The 12,686-nt window shown below is 37.5% G+C and overlaps 1 protein-coding gene and 1 pseudogene across 1 annotated transcript in view; both read left to right on the forward strand.

Moving 5' to 3' along the window:
- Positions 1–6,209, forward strand: part of LOC102896569 — a 12,499-nt pseudogene extending 6,290 nt beyond the window's left edge.
- Positions 1–12,686, forward strand: part of ITCH (itchy E3 ubiquitin protein ligase) — a 145,052-nt gene that overhangs the window by 22,281 nt on the left and 110,085 nt on the right. The gene's annotated exons all lie outside the window — the stretch shown is intronic.

The raw sequence follows: 12,686 nt of genomic DNA on the forward strand, positions 1-12,686 counted from the left end.
AAACCACATCTCATCTCCTTTGTTCCCCTGCATGGGCTGAGTCAGCCTGTTGGGTGACCCAGGCTGCCCTGGGGGAGGGGGAAGTCACACAACCGAGTTCTTTGAGCCTCGCCCCTGCCCTGAGGGCAGCAGCAGCTGGAAAGAGGCCCAGCTTTATGGGGAAACAATGGTGCCAGCCAGCTGTGGGTGAGGCAGGGCTGAACAGCCAGGCCTGATCTGACCTGGGTTCAAAAAGCAACCCTTGCACCTGAGGGGTCCACTCCACTTGGGCAAATATCTGAGAGATCCAGGGAAAGTGGAAAGGAAATCCCTTTAGCACCCCTGATGACAGTGACTAACTGTGCATGGAATCCCAGAATTCTGCTCCACAGGACCTCGGGGCCCATGGAATCAATGAAACTGCTTCATTGTACAGATAGGAAAACAAAGGGCTCAAAGGGGCCGGAACTTTCTCTAAGTTACACAGTAAGTCAGTGACAAACCTAGAGCCAGAATCCAGGTTCCCTTTGACTCATCAAGTCTACTACCAAGTGATGATTTATGCAATCTTTTATAAACATGCCCAGGTCATGTTGCTTTGACAAAGTGTCTGTCTGACACATCACATAGTGTCTGACCCATTGATCACTGGACTGAGACACACAGGATCTCAAGTATGAAAACCTGTGGGGAGACCTGTGGGTACCTGCCTGCCTCTACTTCTTCAAGATGATATTTACTGTGATGTAGTAACTGCCTGGATTCAAAGCCCACCTCTAATACTTCCCATGTTTCTGACCTTAGATAAATTACTTTGTCACTTGTAGCTAGCCTCCAAGATAGCCCTCAATGATTCTTACCTCCTGGTAGTCATACCCCTATTTAGCCAATCCCCTCCCACAATGATTAAGGTTGACCTGTGTAGCTACTAGGATATTGCAGAAATGACAATACGACCTCTGTGTCTAGGTCAGAAAAGACATTTCAGCTTCCAGCGTGCTCTCTTTTATCACTTGCCCAGCGGGGAGTCAGCTGCCATGTTGTAAGGACACTCAAGTAGCCCAGAGGAAATATCCATATATGGCAAATAACTGAGATCTTCTTGCCAAATGCCAGCTCATTTCCCAGCCATATAAATGGGTCACCTTGGAATTACATCTTGCAGCCTTAGTCCAGCTTTAAGATGATGGCAGCCCTGGTTGGCATCTTGGCTGGAACCTCATGAGATGCCCCAGGCCAGAATCACCCAGTTAATCTGCTCTTACATTCCTGACCCACAGAAAATGTGTGAGCTAATAAATGTTTTTTTTGCAGTTGTAAGTGCCGTAATTAGTTATACAGCAATAGATAATGAATATAGTCACTCTTTGCCTCCCTTTCCTCATCTTTAAAATGGAGATGATGGTAGTACCTACTTCATAGAAAGGATTCGAAAGAATGATGCCTGGAAAGGTCTGGCTCACAGCAAATACTCGTTGATGGGAGCCAGTGTTGCTTTATTATTTTATGATCATCATTAATTGAGAGCAGAGATTAAGTACCACGTGAAGAAGGGCCAGGAGGGAGGTTGAAGTAACAACACTCAGTATCTTCTTCGTTTTTCCAGCAATTCAGCTCTGACTGTACACTTGCATACTTACTCCCAAGGCAGAAATCTATGGAGGAGAGACTGTTCTATGGCTGACCACTGCCAGACCCTCGAGCTAGATCTGGGCCAGAACATAGGTGTTTCCCATAAATCCCCTCAGAGACTGTCTGATCAGCCCCTCCCTTATGCCTCATGATGTGCTTGTTCCTGGAATAGGATGTTGTCCTGCCCTTGGCAAGCAAATAAGGGATTTTCCCCCTTATCTGGGGAGAGTTACTCACCAGTACCCTTATCCATCCTGCCCTGTTCTACGTAATTCATTAGTGCCTGCCACATGGTGTGGAGGATATCCACGTCATCTTGCTCCTGCCCAAGACACACGTCCTATGTAAGTTATTTCTTATTCATCTGATAGGAGGCCCTTTCAATAGACCTTGTTTATCTCAGCACTTTCCAGGGATGTTCCCTTACCCCTGGCAGCTACCCAGTTAAGGATCACTTTGCTTGTTAGTGTATCTCTGAAAACTGAGTTTAAATTTTAACTTTGCTACTGACTTATTCTTTGTCAAGTCATTCAACCTCTTGAGCACCATTTCCTCATCTACCAAATAGGATAGTAAATTTTTCCTCAAGGTTGTTGGGGGAAGAAAATGAAGCAAGACAGTATGAATGCTTTGTTAAGTGGAAATAATAAACTACAGTAACCTTTGAACAACATAGGTTTGAACTGTGCAGATCCACTTATACATGGATTTTTTTTCCCCAATAAATACATAGTTGGCTCTTCGTATCCTAGGGTTTTGTACTCATGGATTTAACCAACCATGGATAGAAAACCATATTTTTCCATCCACAGTTGGAATCCATGAATGCGGAGGGGCAACGGTTTGCATTGTTCTCTGCCATTTTATATAAGGGACTTGAGCATCCACAGATTTGGGTATCCACAGGGATCCTGGAACCAGTCCCCCTCGGATACCAAAGGACCGTAGTTAAGTTTTGGGGGAGTCAAAAGTTATACATGGATTTTTGACTGCATGAGGGTCGGCATCCCTAACCCCTATATTGTTCATGGGTCAACCGTATGAATTCTCCCAATCTGTCGGGTGCTGCCCAGCTCCCTGCTCTGCCCCATTCTCCCCGTAGCTGGAGCCACTTAACTCTCACATGTAGGCTCTGCCCTGCTCTGGTCTTGAGAATAACTTTGTTTTTTAATCAAGGGACCTTAAAAGAGATTTAATCTCTTTTATTAGGGACTCAGCTATAAATCGAAAATATGTCATAGTAACTTCTTCCTATGTCCAAGATCAGTTTAAAATAAATTATTTTAAAATCACCTCAGTAAAAACATTACAGTATAGAATACTGATCCTTAAATTTGGATATGCATTGGAATTAGCCTGAAGGGTCAATGTTGATGCCTGGACATCCCCTCCAGAGATTTGGATTTAATTATCTAGGGTGTGGATTGGACATTAGGAGTTATAAAAGCTATTCTGCCTTACACCCTGAATTAAACATTAGTTTTCAAGACAGTGGACATTAGGTAATGAAGGACAGTAGTCTCTGAGAGGCTGGAAAAAAATGAGATGAGACCTCTGATTTCCCAAAATTATTATTGTCTTGAGAGTTTTCAGGCTATGGTGTAAGGAGAGGGAACTCAGATGGAGCCCAGCAGACTCTGTGAGTTAGGGAGATGGAGCTGAGAGTCTGGGGAGACCAAAGAGGCTAGAGTTGGCAGAGTACCAGAAAGAAGAGAGTTACATAGAGAGAGGATTCTGGAGATCTAAAGCTGAGTACTCACTATCCGAGGTTGGGGAAAGAACCACCCAAAAGTGTTAGAGGTAACAGTGTTCTTGTTCTTGTTCTTGGGGATTGGGAATAGTGCCTGTTTTCACCAGCCAGACTGAAAAGCCTTGTGATTCATAGGGCATGCAGTAGAGTACAAAGTTCTCAGTAGTGGAGAAAAATTAGCCCTAGACTAAGTACGGCTTTGGTCCCACCTAATCCTAAAAGCAAGGCCCAAAAGGATCAGACTATTTCCAAATTAACTCTTTGCATTCTAGAATGGAGTTGAAGAATACTTATAGAATTAGAAAAATATCCAGCAGCCAATATTCACAATATCTGACATCCAATGAAAAAATTTACCAGTCTTGCAGAGGAGGAAATAATGAGGAGAAAAATGAAGTGAAACTGACCCAGAATTAGCAGACAAAGTCATTAAAACAATTACTGTAACTGTATTATACATGTCCAAAAAGATAAGCAGAGACATGGAAGATATAAAAAAGTCAAATTTTAGAGGTAAATGAGATTTTAAAATGTACTGTATGGGATTAACATCATATTAGACTTTACAGAAGAAAGATTAGTAAACTTGAAGATATAGCAGTAGAAAATATCTAAAGTGAAACAGAGAGAAAATTTAAAAATAATAAACATAGCATTAGTGAGCTGTGAGATAACCTCGAATATTCTAATAAATGTGTAATTAGAGTCTTTGAAAGAGAGTAGGGTGGAACCGAAAAATTATTTGAAACAATAATGGCTGAAAAATTTCCAAATATGATGACACAGTGGTCTATTGAGAAAGAAAGCTGAATGGAATCCATTTTTAAAAACCTACTAGTACTAATAAAAAGATCAATATACAAAAATAAATTGTATTTTATATACTAGCCATGAATAATTGGAAATTGTAATAAAAATATCATTTACAATAGCATCCAAAACTATGAAATATTTAAGAACAAATATGATAAAGGATAAGAAATATCTTGCTATTTCCCAAACCCTAGAAAACTACAGAACATTGCTGTGAGACTAAAGAAGACCTAAATAAATAAATATGCTATGGTATGGGTCAGAAGACTTAATAATGTTAATATGTCAATTTGCCCCAATGCAATCTCAATAAAAAGAACTCTAGCTGGCTTTTTGTAGAAATTGGCAGGTTAGTTCTAAAATTCATATGGAAATGTCAAGCCTAGAGTGGATGAAACCTGATTTCAAGACAATATAAAGCTATAGTAGCCATGACAATATGATCTTGGCATAGAGTTTGAGAATAGATTAATGGAATAGAATAGAGAAAATGGATCCACACATATATGGAGAACTGATTTTCTGCAAAGATTCTAAGGCAGTTGAGTGGAGAAAGAATAGTCTTTTCTATACTGGTTGAAAACAACCGGTTACTCCTATGCAAAAGAAAAAAATTATAGAATTTTTTAAGAACTTTGATCCATATCTTGTACTATATGCAAAAATTAACTCAAACTGGACTATAGGCCTAAACATAAAACCTAAAACTGTAAGACTTCTCAAAAAGAAAAAACTTTACAACATTGGATTAAGCAAAATTTTCTTAGATACCATACCAAAAGCACAAGCCATAAAAAACCAAATGACATACTGGATTTTATCAAAATTACCAAAAGCACAAGCCATAAAAACACCAAATGATATATTGGATTTTATCAAAATTAAAAACTTACACTTTTTATAAGATACTATTAAAAGAATGAAAAGACAAGTCACAGACTGGGAGAAAATATTTGTAAATCATAAAACGAAAGTACCAGAATATATAAATAACTCCCAAGACCTATTAAGAGAACAAACAACCTGGGACGACTTCAGCCCTTGCCACTGCCTCTGCCACTGAGACCATGGCCTTCCAGTGGCAGTTGGTCTCAAGGCTGCCCGTCACATTCCTTTCTCTTGCAATGGAATGGAATTCGTCATTGTTCCTATACAGCTTCCCGGAAACATCTGTACATAGGTAATAATACAAAGGTTATTTGCCAGGGTTTTACTGTAAGCAGGACACCTTTCATAGCCAGCAGGCATGTCTTTGATACTATAAAGGAGGCCAAAGAACAGATAGGAGTGCCAGTTTTACTCATTTATATCTCTCCTCCTTTTGCTGCTGCTGTCATTAAACTATTGAGGCAGAAGTGCCCTTGGTCAGGGGCATTGCTGAAGGTATCCCCACAACAGGACACAGTATGAGCCAAGCACACACTGCTGTTCAAGGGAAAGACAAGGCTGATCAGGCCAAAATGCCCTGGAGTCATCAATCGTGGAAAATGCAAAATTGGCATGCCTGGCCATATTCACACACAAAAAAATTGATATTGTGTCCAGATCTGGCACCCTGACTTATGAAGCAGTTCACAAAAAAGCACAAGTCCAATGCGGGCAGTCTTTCTGCATTGGCATTGGAGGTGATCCTTTTAATGGAACAGATTTTATTGACTGCCTTGAAGTCTTTCTGAATGATCCAGCCACAGAAGGCATCATGTTAATTGGTGAAATTGGTGGTAATGCAGAAGAAAATGCTGCAGAATTTTTGAAGCATCATAATTCAGGTCCCAAAGCCAAGCCTGTGGTGTCTTTTGTTGCTGGTCTAATGGCCCCTTCATGCAGGAGAATGGGTCATGCAGGGGCAATTAGTGCTGGAGGAAAAGGTGGAGCTAAAGAAGTCTCTGCCCTTCAGAGTGCAGGAGTGTTGTTACAAGTCTCCTGCACAACTGGGAGCTACTATCTACAAGGAATTTGAAAAGAGGAAGATGCTGTGAAAGAAAAAACAAAAAGTTCCCTAAGACTGTGGAATGAATCATTGTAGAGATGTGAACCAGCAACTATTTGCTTCTATTGTCCACTGATTGTCAGCCTGTGCACCTGTCACTGGGCTTCTAGTATGGCAGGAAGCCAAAACAAAGTTGAGAATGTTCTATATTGAGATATTTTCACCTCATTGTATGACAGACAGCAAATAAATCTACCATTCGATTTAAAAAAGAGAACAAACAATCTAATAAAGAGCTAACAATTTGAAGACACTTCACCAAAGTAGATATTTGGAAAGTAAATAAGCACATGACAATATTGACAGCTGCTGAGAGCTTAAACATGATACGGATAGATACTGCTAATAATAACAAAAAGCAGATTTATTGAGTACTTTCTATATGCCATATGAAATAATAGAAAAAATATATATTGGTCTCTGGACCCTAGCACAAAGCTCCTAGAACGCTTGTAATTTCCTAAGTGATAAGAACATTAGCAGCATCATTTGTTCTACCATTTAGTCTTTGACTCTGGTTCTTTTATTATTTTAAAATTGTTTTTGAGTTATTTAATTAGTTTTTTTAAAGTAATGATATAGGTGCTTGTGAATCCACCATCCCAGAATAAAATGCAGAAGCTCATAATAACCTGCATTTAACCATATGCCCTCCTCTGCACCCTTTCTCTGGCCGAGGTTAACCATCCTCCTGAATCCTATGTTCATCATCCCTCTTTTATTATTAAAAATTGCTATTGAATTGTATATATAGTAAACTCTACGTATATTAAATGTACAATTCTAATTTACATATATGTGTATGTAGATTTTTGTGTAACCAGATCAACATATAGAACATTTCCCATGCCCAGAGGCTCCCTCATGACCCCTCCTAGCTAATTCCTGCCACTCCAGAGTAACCTGTATTCTTACCTCTATCACCTTATGCTTGTTTTGCCTATTCATAAATATTTTTTAAAAAGTACACTTTTATGGTATATATTCTTTTTGTTTGGCTTCTTTCACTCATCATTATGTTTGTGCAATTCATCTATGTTTTTATGTGTAGCAGTAGTTTGTCCTTTTTATTGCTATATGTATTCTTTTGTCTTAATTTACCATAATTTATTTTATTCATTCTCCCATTGATAACATTTGGGTTGTTCCCTTACTTTCCTTTGTGTATTGCTTTATTGCATCTATATGTATTTCTAAAAGTATCATTTCTATGTTTACAACTGAGGAAACCGAGGCTTAGAGAAGTTAGATGACTTGTCTGAGGTCACACAGCAAATAAGGAACATAACCAGAATTGACTCCACATCCTGAGCTCTGCGCCTCAATTACAGAGGAATGGGAGTAAGACCCTTTCACTTCTACTCTCTGAGACATAGGGATTGCCCTGAGTTCAGTCCAAAAGATTCAGGTGGCCTGACTATTTCTGGTAGCAGCAGGCTCGTGAAGCAGACTCATGGCTGGGAGCTCTGTGTTTGTGTCATGAGCCCATTCTTACCCTCCCAGTCAGCAGTGGCAAGTACCTGACAGCTCCTTCCACATCCGTTATACTGAACAATATCCGGAAGACTGTGGGTTCAGGGGCCTAGCCTTTGTCCCTCTCTAACCCCAGGCCAGGCAGAGCAGGATGTGGAATCATCAGGTAGGCAGACCAGGGCCAGCTGCCGTGCTGGGTCGCCTTGGGTGAGCCCCCAGATACTCTTGTCCATATCTTACCTGAGTGGTTTGTCTTTCTCTGCATATACTCTGTGATGAGACTTACTCACATTTTTCTTTAAATCAATCACTTTTTAAAAAAACTTAACAATCTGAGTTATTTTTAAAACATCTATTTTTCAAATAGCTAATGTAGGTATCGAACACATTATTCAAAAATTATGAACAGGCATGGAATAAAATGTTTTCTTCCTACTCTTGTCCCCCAGCCACCCAATTCCTTTAAGAGACATTCAGTCATTCATTTCCTTCATCTCTCAGAGATGTTCTATGCATATACAAACAAATGTATATATAGTCTATATATTTTTATCTTTTAGCAAATGTTTAGACTTTATCTTCTAAATAAAATTAATTGGAGACTGTTTCATATAGTATATATACTTGATCTGCCTTGCTCTTTTTTTTTTAAGGCTTATTGACCTTATTTCCAGTCTTTTCCTATTACAGACAATGTCGTGATAAATAACTATATTCCTCTGCTATTTTGCTCATTGAATATTTATCTAAAGAATAAATTTTTAGAGATGGAACTGCGGAACAACTGGCCTATGTAATTTTTGTAAACAACTTTATAGAAGTATAATTGACATACCATAAAATTCAACCATTTTAAGGTACATTTTAATGATTTGTGGTAAATTTATTGAGTCGTGCAATCATCATGACAAACTATTTTAGAATATTTTCATCACGCCAATAAGACAGTGAATTTCCTTTCCTACCCCTTGTCCCAGGCAACCACTCATCTACTTTCTGTCTCTATAGATTTGCCTTTTCTGGACATTTCATATACATGAAATTATATAATAAGTGATCTTTTGTATCTGGCTTCTTTTATTTAGTTTAATGGTTTTAAGGTTCTTTCATGACATAGCATGTATCAATAGCTTTTTTTTATTATTGAATGGTATTACATTGTATGGATATAGTACATTTTTTTATCCATTCACCAGTTGATAGATTTTTGAAGGTTTTTTTTTTTTCACTTTTTGACTGTGATGAATAATGCTGCTGTGAACAGTCACATGCAAGTCATTGGTAGACATATTTTTAAAATTTTCTTGGGTAGATACGTAGAAGTGGAATTGTTGGGTCTTTTGATAAATTTATGTTTAACTTGTAAGAAACCAACAAACTTCCGAAGTGGCTGTACCATTTTAGATTCCCACCAGCAATGTATGAGATTTCTTGTTTCTCTACATTCTTGCCAATGTTTGTTATTGTCTGGAGGGTTTTTTCTTTTTTTTTTAATAACCATTCTGGTGGGTGTGAAATGGCATCTCATTGTTGTTTTAATTTGCATTTCACTAATGACTAACGATGTTGGGCATCTTGTCATGTGCTTATTAGTCATTTGGTATTTACATTGGTGAAATGTTTATTCAAATCTTTTGCCCATCTTTTTTAATGAGGTTGTCTTCTTACTATTGAATTTTTAAGAGTTCTTTGTATATTCTGGGTACAAATTCTTCATTATGTATGTGTTTTGCAAATATCCTCTCCCAGTCTGTGGTTTGTTTCATATTCTTAAAGATGTCTTAAAAAAAATTTTTTTTTATTGAAGTGAAATACAGATAACATAAAATTAACCATTTAATATTGAATAATTTCATTAATGGTAACTTTTGAAGTACAAACATTGTCAATTTTTTGGCCTAATTTATCAATTTTTTTCTTGGATATCAATTTATGGAAAATGCTTTTGATGTCATATCTAAGAAATCTTTGTTTAACCTAAGGTTTTGAAGATTTTTCTTCAATATCTTCTTAAAATTTTATACTTTGATTCATTTCTTTAGGTTTCTGATCCATTTTGATTTATTTTTTGTTTATGGTGTGAATTAGGAATACAAGGTCATCTTTTTACATGTGGATATTTTCATACGTGTATTTTTAATTTAAATAGATATGGCCGAATTGTCTTTCTACCACACAGTTGATATCACAGCAATTAGCAGTGAGCCTGGCTGTTTTCTCACACCTTTGCTAATACAACTGAGATATCAAACTTTTTGTTCTTAGCCAATCTAATAGTGAACACATAGCATCTCAATAGTTTTAATTTGATAAATTTCTACTTTAGCCACATCCTAAGCATTATCTGTGAAATGACCAGCTCAATGTGTAAGCTATCTACTATTTTAGTATACATTAGTAAGAAACACAACTATTAAGATAAAAAAATTACCATACAGTCTACTAAAATGTTTACAGATAAAATGATATATGCTGTCTGGGATTTACTTCCAAATAAGTGGAACGGTTGGATTTTTTGATCCAAAAAATTCAAATAAATCAAAATAAATAAAAAAAACTTATATGGTATACCAGAATATTTACAGATAAAATGATATATGCTGTCTGGGATTTGCTTCCTTTTGGGAGAAGTAATGAATGGAAGTTATTGTTAATGAGGTGATGATGCTTGAAGCTGGGTGAAGCTGGAAATTCATCATACTGTTTTTTTCTTTCATATATCTTTAAAATTTTTCATAATGAAAAGTTTTTTTTATGACCATTTATGGCATCACCTAAAATCATCCATACATTCATTAATGCACAGCCTCTTGGAAGATACTGGCTCAAAGGTTAAGAATGAAGGCTCTTGATTCAAGCTGACCAAATTTGAATCCTGCTTCCACCAGTTACTAGCTGATCTCAGGCAAGTCTAACTAATGTAAGGAGGAGGAAAGAGAACTAAATGTTAAATCAAGCTATATCCAGAATCTGCAACGTTTTGCTGCCAGACTTTGGGAAACCTGCAGAACAGAGGAATATTCTTATTGAGATTACTAACAAACCATTTACCCATACTGTGAAGGGAAAACAGGAAAACAGAGTCTTTAAGTCATGCCCTACACAAAATAAATACAATCATTCATTCTATAAGGCTAAAACCAATGGGAACCTCTGGATCACAGGCTAGCACTCTTTTTCACATTACATACTCTTCTCTTTCACTTTATATACCCATACCATCAAAGGAAAATAAGCAAACAAAGTCTTTAACCTATTTCTGGTTTAGAAAAAAGAAATGCAACTTGCTGCCAGCATTAATTTAATTTCACATAAATTCGCTATTTGAGGCTGAAGGAAATCTGACCGGTTTTCAATGTGAAAATAAAATATAAAAACTGTTCTTGGAGTTATTTCTAAACAGAACTTGTCTCTAATCCTAATGTAACAGAAATGTATACATAAATCAGATTCATCAAATGAATCTTCAGCTAACAACTGTTCGAAAACAATGTTAACACCATGCATAGGAATGCTACGTTTCCTAGGATTTGACATTTTCAGCTATCGAGAATTACTATATTCTGTAAATGAAAATGCCACTACTAAAAACAGAATGCTATAAATAGAATGATGTCATTTGTTTCCAAAGACTATTGCTATACTAGAGCGATGCGAAAATGATAATAAAAGCAAGGCATTTCGTTGCAAACTTTGTGGGTAATATGCAAGTCACCTCAAGGTAAACGCTGCAGCTACAAGTGCCTCCTGTGAATATTCTCGGGGCAAATGAGAAATGGGTTAAACTGTAATTCATAGAAACTAAGAATGATATATCAACTGAATTCCCCGAACACTCGGAGCTTTTTTTGTCTTTGCTTTTTCTGTTTTGGTCTTTTCTTGGTCCCTCTCACCATCTTTTTCTCTGTCCCTCTCTTTGTCTTGAATTCTTTCCTGCACTCAGTCAAGAACTCTCTCGGTAGAGGGCTTGAGCTTCGCCCTACTTGGGGGAATTTGCCCTGTCCCGCATAAAAACCTCTCTGAGACATAGTTGCCTATTCTGAAAAATGCAGCACTAATTTTAATCAAACACTTACTATGGTTCTGTACTATGTTAACACTCATTTTATCCTCTCTACAACCCTAAGAGGTAAGGTACTACTACTAGTCCTGTTTCACAGATGAGAAAACAGCAGATGATTGGACCATTTGATATTGAGGGACTTGCTCCTCCTCTCTCCAAGTTTAGAAGTTCCTCAAGGACTGGAAACAAAGTCACAGGTCTGTCCGTTTGTATTTCTGATTGCCCCTTTTGCCACCTCAGGAGAAGTTTACATGAATCCAGGCTGAGTTCTTACATTCCCAGGAGTGTTTCTGGTCTGACACACCTTCTCAGCTTGCATAAGGTGACCTGGATATTTGTCACTTGATTTCATCTTTGCCTGAGGAATTTGCAGACTTGACTTTATTTATTTATTTATTTATTTATTTATTTAAGAGTTGTAGATTCTGGTTTAGGACAGACATTTTCAGTGAGAACTGTAGGTAAGAAATGATTCTGATCTGCAATCTGTAGAGATGGGATCATGGGGCTTTCCTAGGAGAAGGCCAACTTTAGGTTTGAGAGCAAGAAAAGAGAGCATGGAGGATAATGAGCAGAACTACAAGAAGCTCTGACATGCTGTTTATTTTCTAAGGGAGTTCCTTAGTTTTACAATTTTTCATCTGAATCTCATTTCTCCCAGAAACTGCAGGAGGAGGTGCTGAGAGCACCTTATGGCTATTTATTTTTGTAACTTATTTTTTGTACTTCTATATTCAGTATAGAAAATCTGAAAGATACAGAGAAGCACAAATTCTCTTCTTTAGATTGAGTCAAGGAGGGGCCATTGTGAAGTAGTTGAAAGGACAGTCAACTTTCAGTTTTAAATCCCAAGTCTGTTTCTTGCATTATCTGTGAATTTTAGCAAGTCACCTAACTCGCTGTTTCCACCTCTAGAAAAATGGTATTTGCACTACATCCTACCTCATCGGGGGTAAATATAGGCACAGCTAGTTCAGGGTATACAG

The sequence above is a fragment of the Pteropus alecto genome, unplaced genomic scaffold (genome assembly GCF_000325575.1).
Source record: "Pteropus alecto unplaced genomic scaffold, ASM32557v1 scaffold45, whole genome shotgun sequence".
Lineage (NCBI taxonomy): Eukaryota > Metazoa > Chordata > Mammalia > Chiroptera > Pteropodidae > Pteropus > Pteropus alecto.